Raw genomic sequence first — 12721 nt, forward strand, 5'->3', positions numbered from 1 at the left:
CCCTAAGCATTTCAGTCCAGGTGTCTGAAGTCAGTGTTTACTCCTGTGATATTGATCTTAAGCTCCCTTAAGCCTTGTGTGTTTTTTAGGACCTGATGTGTTACCTGATGTTCCGAGGTGTTGATATCTGTTTGCATAACATGTTGCACTGATATTAGTCCTGAGCTGCACGAGGTGATGCTATCCAGTGTAATTGAAGCACAAGTGAAAGCCAAATTTTAGCTCATCCTGTAACCTAATTAATAATTTCAGTAGTGCAGAGGAGCCACACAGGACTGGAAGGGCTCAAGGACTGATCCTCTTTGTACCTGAAAGGATTATATACTTTAAAAGTTAGTATGTTGAGAAATGTCTTATGGGAAAACTAGTAGAATATTATTGAAAATACTCTCACAGGTGTTTTTGCTCTCAGAGGAGGGAAGGACAGGTTTTGGAACACAGTGCTGAATGTCTTTGATTCTGTTAATTAAAGCAAGTCTTCTAAATTTTCAATAGGAAGCTGTTTCACAAGGTAATTATACACTTATATTTCAGTGATTGTCTGATTCAGTTTCAAGTGTGATTGATGTGCATCCAGATTTTTAGTGTGCCCTTATTTACCACACTAATATCAAGGAAAGGCTTCCCTGTTGAAGTAATTTATAATTTAATTCTGCTATCCGTAGGTTGATAGAAATCTCATCCTCTCGTGGAAGCAAGATGAGGTTGGTCTGTTATGAATCGTTGACACTAATAATTGAACACCCAGTTGATGGTACTACTTTGATCTTTTGGAAGGATACAAGGGATCTTTCAGCTTCACAGCCAGCTAATCATGTGCTGTAGATACCACATGTAGAACAAACTCAAGGCAAAATGGGCAAAATGTGTTCATTAGTCCGTATTTTGTACTGTGCTAATTTTCCGTGTGTGTGTAAAGGAGTCTGCAGACACTGGTGGTGAGGATGAGATGTGTCAGCAAGAACACCAGGGCCTGAATTTGTTGTGGCATTTCTATGGGTTTCTCAGTGGGAAGCGTACTTGATGAGGGGGAAAGGAGGTGTATTTGCTGAGGAAATGTCTCCCATCTTCACACTCCTGGTGCCTTCATAGTCCTCGTTCAGTCTCCCATTTTCTGGAACTGCAAGAAAACAGAACAGACACTGGCTTAAAAAATTTACTACCATTTTGTTCCGTAATGACCTTGAAAACATTCCAAAAATTTCATAATTTTTCAGAGGAAAGATTAGGTAAGAGTTTGAAGTAGGGGAAAACAAACTCAAAAAAAGACAAAATCTCTTGCTTCAGCTGTGCTTGGGCGAGATAACCTCCATAAGGCTTCCTTAATGGCATCTTGGTATTTACAAGAGCACCACACTCTTTGTGTATTTTGATACTGATTTATTCTGTTCAAAGAAACTAATGATTGTAGAATTCAGAATTCATAAGCATTATATCATGGCCTGATGTGTGACTCTCTTCTGAGCTATTTCAAAATAGGAGATTCTGACACAAACCTGAGTTTTCCTTCAAAAGAGATTTGTTCAGAACCAAAAATTTTGAAGGTTCAAAACACTTGGTCAAAACAAAATAAATCCAATAACTCTAAAATGGGGCAAAATTGCTGAAGTTACAAAGATGAGGTAGTTATAACATGCATTTCTCTTCTGTTCTAAAACCTTATTTGGACATGTTTTATCTTGGAATGGTAACATGAGGAAGGTGTTCAAAGTGGGATCTATTCAACTGGAGGTGTGCTATAGCTTACAGTAATTTACTGCAAGTTATTCTTGCTCCTAATTTTCACTCCTTGTGGCAGAACTTGTGGGTGCAGCATCTGCTCATAACTGATTTTGAATTTTTGCTACTTTTGAAGGAGAAGCAAGATCTGAATAACCAGGGAATTGAAATATCTGATTTTTTCTTTGATTCTTATGGTAAAACAGTTCCGAATGAGCTTTGCATTTGAAGTGCTGCTTCAATGTCTTTCAGAGAGTATCCAGCCCATATACACAGATTTTGTGCCAGTGGAAAACACTGGATTAATTCCAGTCAAACATCAGCTTAATTCTTCATTCATCATAGGAACATGGAAGAATCAAACATCAAACACATTTGTGGACAAACTGCATAAACTGAAATGTTCTTCTAGATGACTTAGAGGAACAGCATGTTCTAGTAATTAGCTTTCTTGTATAATGAAGGTTTCTCAAGTCGAACACGTAATCTTCAAGTTACCAAAGGAAAAAAAATTGTACCAAAGAACGCCTGGTTTAGCAGTTGTTGTTTTAACACTTTAGTTTTAACACAGAGAAAACATTGTCTGGTGCAGTTCTTTCCCCAAGTCTTTGACTTTACATTGCCTGAGCTCCTTTGTCCTTTTAAAAGCTGCTCTGGGAAAGCCCGTGGAAGCAGTTTGAGTGGCCAGTGAGAATCCCTTCAGTGCCATATTGTTAATGGCAAAGCCAGCAGATTTCACCATTTGTGTTTCTCCTGTAGTTTTGATCCTGGCTCCTTTCCCTACTGCCATAAATAAAGGTAATCTCTGCTAGGAGCAGGCATCAACTCCAACAGGCAGTTAATCACACTTCAACAGCATGCATGTTATAAGCTTATCAGGCAGAACCATCCCACCTCACATCATGTTTTATCTGTTTATGAAGAAAATGCCTTCCATAACTGTAATTGAGAAACCAAAATGACTCAGAGTTTGGAGGTGTCAATAAGGATATATTATGCAGCCAAACTCTCCGTGTCTTGTGTGCAAAATGGGTCACTCTGCTTTTGCCTTGTCAGGAAGGGTTTTGTTCATGATGGACTTCCCCTGGTGTCCTGAAGTTTATTAGCTTGAAGAGAATTTCAAAGCTGGGATGTCCCTTGTGAGAATCGGCTACAAACATTCCTCCCATTTTGGTTGGAAACTTCCCTTATTATCTCTGGTTCAAAAAGACCCAGTCCAGGCAGGGCTGAGCAAGGAGGCAGGGCTCCATCTCCTGTAGGTTACACTTTAAAAAGGGGTCTCAGTTAACATCTGCTGCCACTGAGTCCAGTTTTAATGGGTACTCTTGGTGCAATATTACATCTTTAACCTGTATTCCGTAATTCAGACTTCTTAAAATTAGAATGATCAGATATTTGAGTTACTGAATTTCGTGAACAAGTTGACTTTTTGTGCTTCTGGCCATAATAGCTGAAGTGATTATCATGGACCGATATCTTGGGGTGAAGGTGCTGTGTGTTACAAGCTTTTACTGTACTTTCTTCCTTTATGGAATAAATAGAGTAGTATTTAGTATACAAATTAAGGCTAAATTAGTATGCATGTGAATGCTACAGAGTTTAGTTCACATGCAGTGGCTAGAGCTTGTTCAGTGCCTCATGCTGGAGGCTGCACAACAGCACTCTAAGAAAGGTTGTCAGAGTAGCTTTTTCCCCTCTGGTGCCTTTGACCTGTGGCTCCATCTGCAGCCTTTGAGTTATGAGTGTTGTATTTCAGCTGCACTTTCTGAAGTCTCTGGGTGATGGAGCTGTCCAATTTTGACTCTTTTAGTAGTTGAACTGTTCTCTTGCAGGTGAGGTACCAACTGTGAACCTTTAACACCATTTATGTACGTCTTCAAGATCCTTTACTGTAAATACTGATTTTATAAAAGCTTTCTGTGGTCTCTGGCGTTTTAGAGATTTTAGAGATTACAAAAGAACATATTTATAGCAGCACAAACCCAGGTATGTGATAGCATTCAAAAGAAAGGATGAAATAAATCGTTGCCACTTCTGCCCTTTTCATTAGAAGTCTTTGTATTTCCCTCTTAATTTTCTGTCTTGCATTTTTGTAAAGTTGAAGTTTCACTTTCATGGATAATTTGTTGATGCATTCCTGTTTGTGCAGGTGTGTACAAGGCTGGGTTGTGCTTTAGCCTCATGAGGTTGCAGTAGCTGTTTAATATGCTCGCAAAATTTCATAGAGTATAAAGTTCCAGTTTTAAAGTCTCCAGTGTTACCAATTTCTGTCATGTGTCCCATGATCTTAGGGGCTCTTTTCCAACCTAAATGAGTCTATGATTCTTAGCCATTAAAAATACTCATCTGAGACTCAGCTTTGTACTTTTTCCATCTGTGAGGTATCTCCTCTCTGACCTCTGTTGGTTAAATCCTGAGTTTTGCGTGGAACTTCTGTTCTTAGAAGGGACACAGTGGGTGGCAGGGTCCCACTCAGCTCCTTCCAGCTGTATTTGGAGTAAAGGAAGATGTGTGAAAGGCGATGGAAAAGGTAAGAGTGGGGTGCAAAGAATCTCTCCCAGAATTGTGAAACTGAGGCAGTGCTCAGGACTGAACTTGTAGCAATTCTGCAAAACAGCACCCTGTAAGGAACCTCACTGGGATTAGCATCTCACTGCTGCTTTGTCCATAAATCCTAGCTCAGTGTGCCTCTGCTGCAATGCAGGTACAGTTCGTGCCTCACTGAAGATCTTGGATTTGAGACTCGTTTTGACGGCAAGTTGGTTCAAGTTTGAACAATCTGTGCCTTCAACAAAAGAGTAGGAAGAACCTCACATTCAGAATTTTAAAACTCCTGTCATTTTTAAAATTTAGTTTATTTATCTTCAGTAATTGTGCTTGGCTTTATCAGTGCTGAAATTTTGTTTCTGATAGCAGACATGAACCAAGTGAGGATGATAACATCAGATAAAGTAGATAGGAGAGTGTGTGTAGGAAACACTCTGTGAATCACAACACTGAGGCCAGGTGTGTCATAGTTACGTTTGGCCATGGGCAAAATCTTCATACAATAACATTTTTATTCATGCTTTTGGCATGATTCCCGTGGATTAGTAATATCTTCTTTTCCTTTTCTTTCTGTCTAAAAGCAATTTTTTTCCCACCCGTATCTGTCCATTTCCATATGTACATATGTAAACATTTCTTGCACTTCTCTGATTCAGAGATGCTGATGCCTTTCTGATGAGCCCTTCCAGTCTCCACTGCCCACTTTGGGTTTTCTCAGCTGGCCATCTTCCTACTTTTTCTCATTCTCCAGAGAAATTCTGTATCAGCATCTACAACACAATTCTCAGCTGGCCTTTGTTGTGCTGTCTATAAAATGTTATTTGATGGGGTGTAGCCTATGGGTGCTCCAAGAGCACTTCCCGTCAGGATGATCCCTGTGTAGGTGAGCACAGGACTGAGAGCCATGATCCAGGAGTTCTCAGCTGGGATTTTTTTCTTGATAGAAGATGATCTCTCTGCTTCAGTGCATTGATGTGTTCTGTGGGAATGGTATTTCCATCTTGGAGCATTTATGACTGCTAAGTGCTTAAATATTCCTGGTGGAAAGAAATGTCATTGAAAGAGAGATTGTGCCAGCAGTTTTTCTTCAAAATATCTCTTTCTTCTCTATTTTCTGCTCTAGAGTCTGGTATGTAGAGGTATTTAATTCTTTCCCACTTTTCCAAATGTAGCTGGGTGCCTCATTTCCATTTGCCATTTTGAATGTAACAGTAGGGACAGAAGACTATGGATGAATCAGTTATCAGCAGTTAAACATATGAAGGGAAAAATTATACTCCTAAGGATACAAGCATATTCCATCTAGATTTTTTTATTTAGTTTGAATTTTACTAGTGAAGTTTGATCAATATCTACTGATTTGCCCCAGTACTTCCTGTGGTTCAGTTTTAATGACTGCTTGGAAAACCCCTTGCCTGTCTCTCTGCTACAGTCATTGAGTGGCTTTCTCTGGGACCATCTCTCATTATTTGGCACATCTCGTTTTCGAGCTGCATCATTTTATCAAATGTAATGGTAATCGACTCTTCTTTGTAACCAGTTGTAAGGGTAAGAACTTTTAAACTGTAAACTTTCAAATGACATTGAAATTCATATTTTATCAGCAGGAAGATGTATTTGATGTGATCTTTTACTTTCTTTAACAATAAAAATCCAGTTGAAAGGAAGCAAAAATTGCTCCTAGGTACTTTTAAATCCTAGCTTCAGTCCATAAATTTGACTGTAGTCTTAAATTGAAAAAACATAATATTTAACAGGTAACATAAAATCCTTAAGAATTGGATATGCTCTCTGCTTTAAAATGTTAGAACTCAGAAAAAGGGAATCAAACCCACGTATGAGCTCATTGTTAAAAGTAATTGAGAACTAAAAGCCTCCTTGGATACTTGTGTGTATCCTTTTAAACTTGATAGAAACTGAGAACTCTCCTGAAAGCACATGTCTGGAACAGCTCTTAGGCATGAGCTATTTAATGATATTCCAGCCTGCTAGAATAGAACTCCTGTAACCTGGAACATTGGTTCCACTGCCAATGTGTTTACAGAATTTTTTGCCTCTCAGTTACAAGTGTAGTTCAGTGGAGAGCAAAAGTAGCTCCCTTCTGGTGCCCAATTGCATCCCATATTTCAGCTCAATTCCTGAAGATGTTTGTTCACTGCTGAGGTCCTATCCTGACTTGCATCTCTAACAGAGAGAGAAAAACTCTACCACATTATAGAGAATGGGTTAAGAACTAGAAAGGGTTATTAATTTTAATAACTGTGTTCTGAATCTGCCCATATATGTAGGTAGAAATACAAAAATCCCAGAAATCCTGGAGACAAGACGCAGAACCTGTCTGCCATCTGACATTTTTGACAAGCTCTCCAGAATTAATCTGTCTAGGAGCTACTATGCTCAGCTTAATTATGGAAAGGCTGCATCTGTGTTCAAAGCTGTTGAGAGAGAGAGAAGAAAGTAAAAATGTCCACTAGGTTTGATTAACTGCTTTCAGCCTGATGAATAAAGACAGATGGTTACTAGTTATTTTTCCTTAATGGATGTTGGAGCTCCATTTGGTGGATGAATTAATGTTATAGGTCCCAAATCTGCCTTTGAAGCTATGCCTGCCTAACCCTTAGTGATTATAACAAAGTTTGCATGCCTTCAAGAGAGAGGTTTGCCCTGAAGCTGTCATATATATTGTTAAAAACAGTTTTGAAATTAAAAAATAAAAGTAAAGCCATAATTTACAGTATTAATAAAACAAGCTACGAACTCTGCACAGCTCAGGAAGGAATCCCTTACAAGGGGTGATTATTTTGAAGTGCCTGTGCAGACTTATCCCCACAGAATCTGTGCCTGTTTGGGAATGATCTCCACCTGGAGCCTGACAATATTTTAATACCGACTTTAAAACTTGGAGAAGTTCATTTTAAAGTAGCACTTGCTAGTTGTGTCACCTGGAAAGCGAAATAAATAGTTTTATGGTGTAGGTTCATTTACATGAATCGATTATCATATGTCAAATCCAGGAGGGGAAGGTCTTTAAGGCAGGCTCTAATTCTGCAGGTGTGCATGTTTAAAAACATGGCTATGAATATTTCTTTCCTTTGCTTGCATGTGAATATCTGTGTTTATTTTTAAGAATGTGCATAAGTGTCTGTGAGCTTGGGCTCCCGGGGAACATTTAGGCCTAATGGGTCTCGGGACTGTCATTCACCAACCTATTAAATCATCTGTATAGTTTTAAGTGTGGAGGGTCATAGTGATTTTAATGGGATTAAATCTGCTTACATCCAAACAGTGTTTGAGTGAGGGTTAAGGTTACTGCATGATAAAAATTGTTTAAGATGGACAATATAATAAAGAGAAGCAAACCAACGAAAAATTACATTGAATATACAGATTTTTCCAGAGTCAGTCAATTGCCCAGAGAAAAAACCACCATTTAACTAAAATGCTGCCTGCCACAGAACCATCAAACCCCCCTACAGATCCTGAAAGGGACCTTGAGGGGTCGTTTGTCCCCCTGCTCCATGGCAGGATCATCTGTCACTGAGTCATTCCTGACAATGTTTGAATGTGATTGCAGCAGTTTACAAGCAGCACAAAAATGGCTGAAAAACGGCAGGAATTGGAACGTCCTTCAGGTCTCAGCACTGAAGGGGAAATCGGGGACATCCGGGTACGTACCATTCAATCAAAACAATAACGTAAGTCATTGATTACACACAGAGTGAGGTCACAATTCCTCAACAGGAAAAATACATGGCTTCAGCCTTTGGAAGTGAGGGGCTTGTCCTTCAAGTGACAGCAAACAGAGTGCACTGAGGGCAGGTGACACTTTGTCATGGCTGATTGCTTAATGCTTTTTGAATCATGGCTCGTTTTTCATCATCATTTTGCTTTGGCTTTCGTTTCAAAGGCTGCCTGATGTAACTCTGAGGAAAACCTAAAAATAAGCAAATTCCACTTATGAGAGGCAGAGATGTTTTTAAGAGTTTGCAGGTGAAGGGAAGGCACGTGGCAGATGTGCATAGCTAATAACCCCAGTGACAACGGGGAGATGCTACCACCCATTTCTTTCATCCCCTTCGCAGAGTCTGTGCTCAAAGCTCAGACATGTTCTGGGGCTCTAAGTTGTATGTGATTCATTTTTGATGTTGTCACTATCTACAGTGAATGACAAGTTATTCTGGTGATGTTGTAAATCCCCCCACTTCAAAGGGACTCTTCGAGACAGTTTCTCTGTCCACACATGCTTTAATCAGACTTTTGATTACTGTGCTTGCCTAGTTTTCTGGTTTACCTCTATATTTACATTGCTGTTTATGAATTTAACTACACCAAAAATTATGTGACTGTTGCATAGATAATACCTAAATATTTGAAAACATTTTGTGGTCCAACATTAAGATGTATGGAAAATGTTGGATGCAAACCACATGTGTCTCCAGCCTGCCAAGGTTTGAAGACACGCTGGAGGAAGAGTTACAGAAAGATGATGCAGAGCGTGGTTTTTATCTGATGTAGATATGGTTGATAGGACTTGTGGTTAGGGCAAAGCATCAGAAGTAAGGCAGGCAAAACTGCATTTGCTTTTCAGGAAGCACCTGCAAAGAAACAATCAGGCTGTGGGCTATGAAAATGTGGAAATCCTTTGTGTTCTGAGCACAGAGATGCTGCCGTTAGCTTCAGAAAGGCAAAGCTGCAGAGAAGGGAAGGGAATAGGGACATGTAATAAAAATCTAGTTGGAAAAACAAACTAAATGTTCAGATGAGAGTACAGCTTATGTCTTTATTTCTCATTTATTGGGGCACCACTACACTGTGCTCCGTCCTAGGCAGGGCTGGAATTTTTACTCTGAATATACGAGAGGAAATTTTAGGGAACAGTCTGTGTTGTCAGAGAAATGCACTAAGATAAAGTGGTATCTTTTCTTCTCTAGCACTGATGGTTCTCTGAAAATCGTTTCATGTTACTGGATGACAGAAAAAAGGCAAGCAAGTGTAATTTCTCATGAGGATAACCTAGAGATGATTCTTGGCTAACTTCCTAAAGAGTGCCTAATTGCCTTTAGGTTTTCTGATTCTGTCCTCTTCTTGGAAAATAATCACAATTGGGTTGATAAAAATGACTTATTTTGGAAAGAGTGCAACCTCCTTTTAGCTCTTCCTGAAAGCCCAGAGATACATGGATGTCTGGAGAGTTCGGGGAGAAAACCTCCCTTGCAAATACAAAGGAGTGCTCATAATTTTAATGATTTCTCTGATTTAAGATGTTTTGTCTATTGCAGAAAATTTACAAAGGGTGATTAGAATTCTTGTAAATACTGAGGCGGAACTTACAGCCCTTGGCTGCATTTACAGGTCCAAATTTGCCATCAGTACAGACATTCTTCACTCTGAGGTTCTTTTTTACATTTGAGAAAAAACCAGGAGATTTAGCTGAGAAAATTGTGGTTGCTGTTGTTGTTATTATTACTGTCTTTTGTTAGTATTGAATTTTGAGGAATGATGGGCTACAGTTTTTTGTTCACTGCCAAGGGATGATCTTTAGGATCTATTGTCAGTCTCTGAATTGACAATATTTACCATTATTATATTTCTAAAAACAAAATGTCCAGAAGCTTAGAGGTAAAAGATATTTATTACTTTTCTTTAATAGGTATACACTTTATTTGACAGGAATTATTTTCCCTAAGGTTCTATTAAGTAAATAGTTCGAAGATGAAGGAGAGGTTGCACAGCTTTATTTTCACTGGTACATAATCCTTTTTTGCCTTAATTCAGTTCATGCCTGTGAGTTCAGAGATCTTAATTTACAAAGATACTTGGCTGCATTTCTAGCTTTAGGCAGAGTAATGGTTTCGTTGTCTTTACTGGGACAATTCATGTGCTTCAAATTGAGTGCATGAAGAGAGAGAATAGGCTGAAGGAAGAGGATTATCTCAACCTTTGTACAGGAGTTCTGCAGAACTTGTAAGAGGAAAATCTGTTTGCCCAAATGAATTTTGTTTATGGAAGTTCGACAGTTTCTGCATCCAGGACAGACAGCCTGACAAGTATTTGTGTAGCCATCAAGTCCACCAGAATCCAAATGTATGAAGGTGTTTATGTTCTCTCAGAAGCTGCAGCAATAAAAGTAAGTAATTTCTTTTTTTCCCTGCTCCTACATGTATTTACTCACTAGAATATTGTTTCTCTCTTGGTTAATGACTCATTTGTTGAAACGGATTCCAACCTGTTTTATGCTGAAATTATTTTCCAGGAAAAGCCTCGTTTACCAGAACCTCCCTTCAGAACCTGAAATGCAGAGCCCTGACCCAAGCCACAAAAGAACACGAAGCACACAGAGCAGGAGCTCTCAGGAGCCACAGCCACTGCCTTGCACAGCTGAAAAAGCCTGAATCAGCAGGCAAAACAGACAAAATAGTAAATTGAAGAGTTCTGTGGGAAATCGTAACCTGAAATGAAAAACAAATCTGTGACAGGCAGAGAAAGCTGAAACAGAGGTTGGATGTGTGGAAAAAGTGTGGCATGCTTCTAGACAGTGTAATTGATGTTCCATGTGGGACAGAAGAATATCAGTTGTATCCAGCTGGGACAGCAGCTATTAGATATGGCTCATGGTGCTTCTGGCTGAAGGGAAAATGATGAAAGGAAAAAAATACTGGCTAGTAAATTATTGGAAAGTGCAAAGAAAGCCCGTGGGAAAAGTGGCCAAAGAATTGAAAAACAATGCAGGATGAGGTAACAGAGACATGCCTGAAAACCTTGTGGTTGAACTGGAAGCTTCTACTATGCTGGAAAGCCATAGAGGCTTAAAAAAATTACAAACATCAGGAAAATTACTGGACTCAAAAGGGAGCCATGAAAAGCAAAGACAGAAGGGAGCTTATTACCAAGGCAGAACCAAGAAAGAGCTTGGTGGTGTATTTCTAAGAAGTTGTGACCAGGCTCAGCTTCACCACATTTCAAAGGAACTGGGGAACCTGAACCTTTCTTCTGTCCTTTTTTTTGTGTTAAGAGCAGCAATCAAAAGCACAGGCTGCAGCCATTATGGTGAAAAACAGAGCCAGCAAAGGATGGCAGGAGAAAACTTCAAGGAATGGGGAGGAAGTAAGTGAATATCTGTCAAGAAGTGATTTAACCTCCAGAATGGGAAGGTGGAGTCTACAATTTGATGTCTGTGATAAAGATCCCAAACATTGCGGGGGTGTCCTTGCTTTGTCCTGAGACAGCCTTCTGCAGGGATACTACAGCAGGTGAAAGGTGCTGTGACTGTAGGATTTGAAGGAAGACAAGCTGAATTTTTAGACTGGCTGTTCATGTTGCTGATTACCATGGAGTGTTTGTTCTCCAGGAAAGGCATCTTCTTTTGCCATTGAGTAATTGGCCTGCAAGAGTCATCACCATGGAGAGATTTAGATGGTGGGGCACACATCTGCAAAGTCCCCAGCAGGAACATCAGGAACAGGCACAGAGATCAAAGTGCTCAGTGAGGGTGAGCAATGGCACAGCAGCTGGCTCAGCCAGGATGGTTTCTCTGCTGCTGTTTACCACTGGCATGGACTGACTCTGGAATCAGGGTCCTGACTTTAGTACAGGCTCTGTAGCTTGTCAGGATATTAAGGGGCAGGACACTGAGTTATTGTCAGGTGGCTCTGAAAAGCCATCTCTTCTCTTGGAACAAAGAACTGTCCTGGCAAGGGTAGTTGAGCTTAGCTCCAAATCAATTAACTTAAATCCATTCTCGTTGTAACACAGATGTCACAGTGATGCAACATCCTGACTGGAGGAGCCTTCTTTTTTATGGGAAACTATAAGAAGAAGGTGAGATAATGGTGTATATTCATAGCATGAGTAAGAATGGCATAGAGAAACAGGAAATAATGCAAACTCTATTGCAGTCCTAGGGTAGTGTACAGCTTTTAGAGCTGGAGACATCTCAAAGGGGTAAAGAGAAAAGTAGGTGCTTTTTCAAGAGGAGTAGTTGGCACAGGATAATAAAACTTACCTTGTGGCAAAATTGTGCTGAAAAATCCTCAAGCAGGAATCTGTCATTGCTGGTGTCAGAGAAAGTAGAGAGGCTTTGTGAAGTTGGTACTCCACGCTAGAATTTCTCAGCCAGTTTTAGATCAAACCCTCCCTTCTGGTGTGCACGATCTACGCACTTACATGGAATTTTATTCACCCAGCAGGGTGAACACATGGTCAGCTTCCCATTAAAAGAAGCCTTCAGTGGTTGTATTTTGTATTGAAATGATAAACTGAGCATTGATTCAGACAGAGTCAGTCCCCACAGCTGTTCTGCAGGGATGTGGGTGCAGACAGGTGCTGTGTCTGTGCACCACAGTGGGTGGGTGTATAAGGAACGCATGCGGCATTCCCAGCTTTCCAAATATCCCCCACCATGCCAGCTGTGTCCGAGGGAGGGGCTGTGCATGAGCACAAAACATGTTTCAGTGGG

The sequence above is a fragment of the Coloeus monedula genome (assembly GCF_965178545.1).
Source record: "Coloeus monedula genome assembly, chromosome: 13".
NCBI classification, from domain to species: Eukaryota; Metazoa; Chordata; class Aves; order Passeriformes; family Corvidae; genus Coloeus; species Coloeus monedula.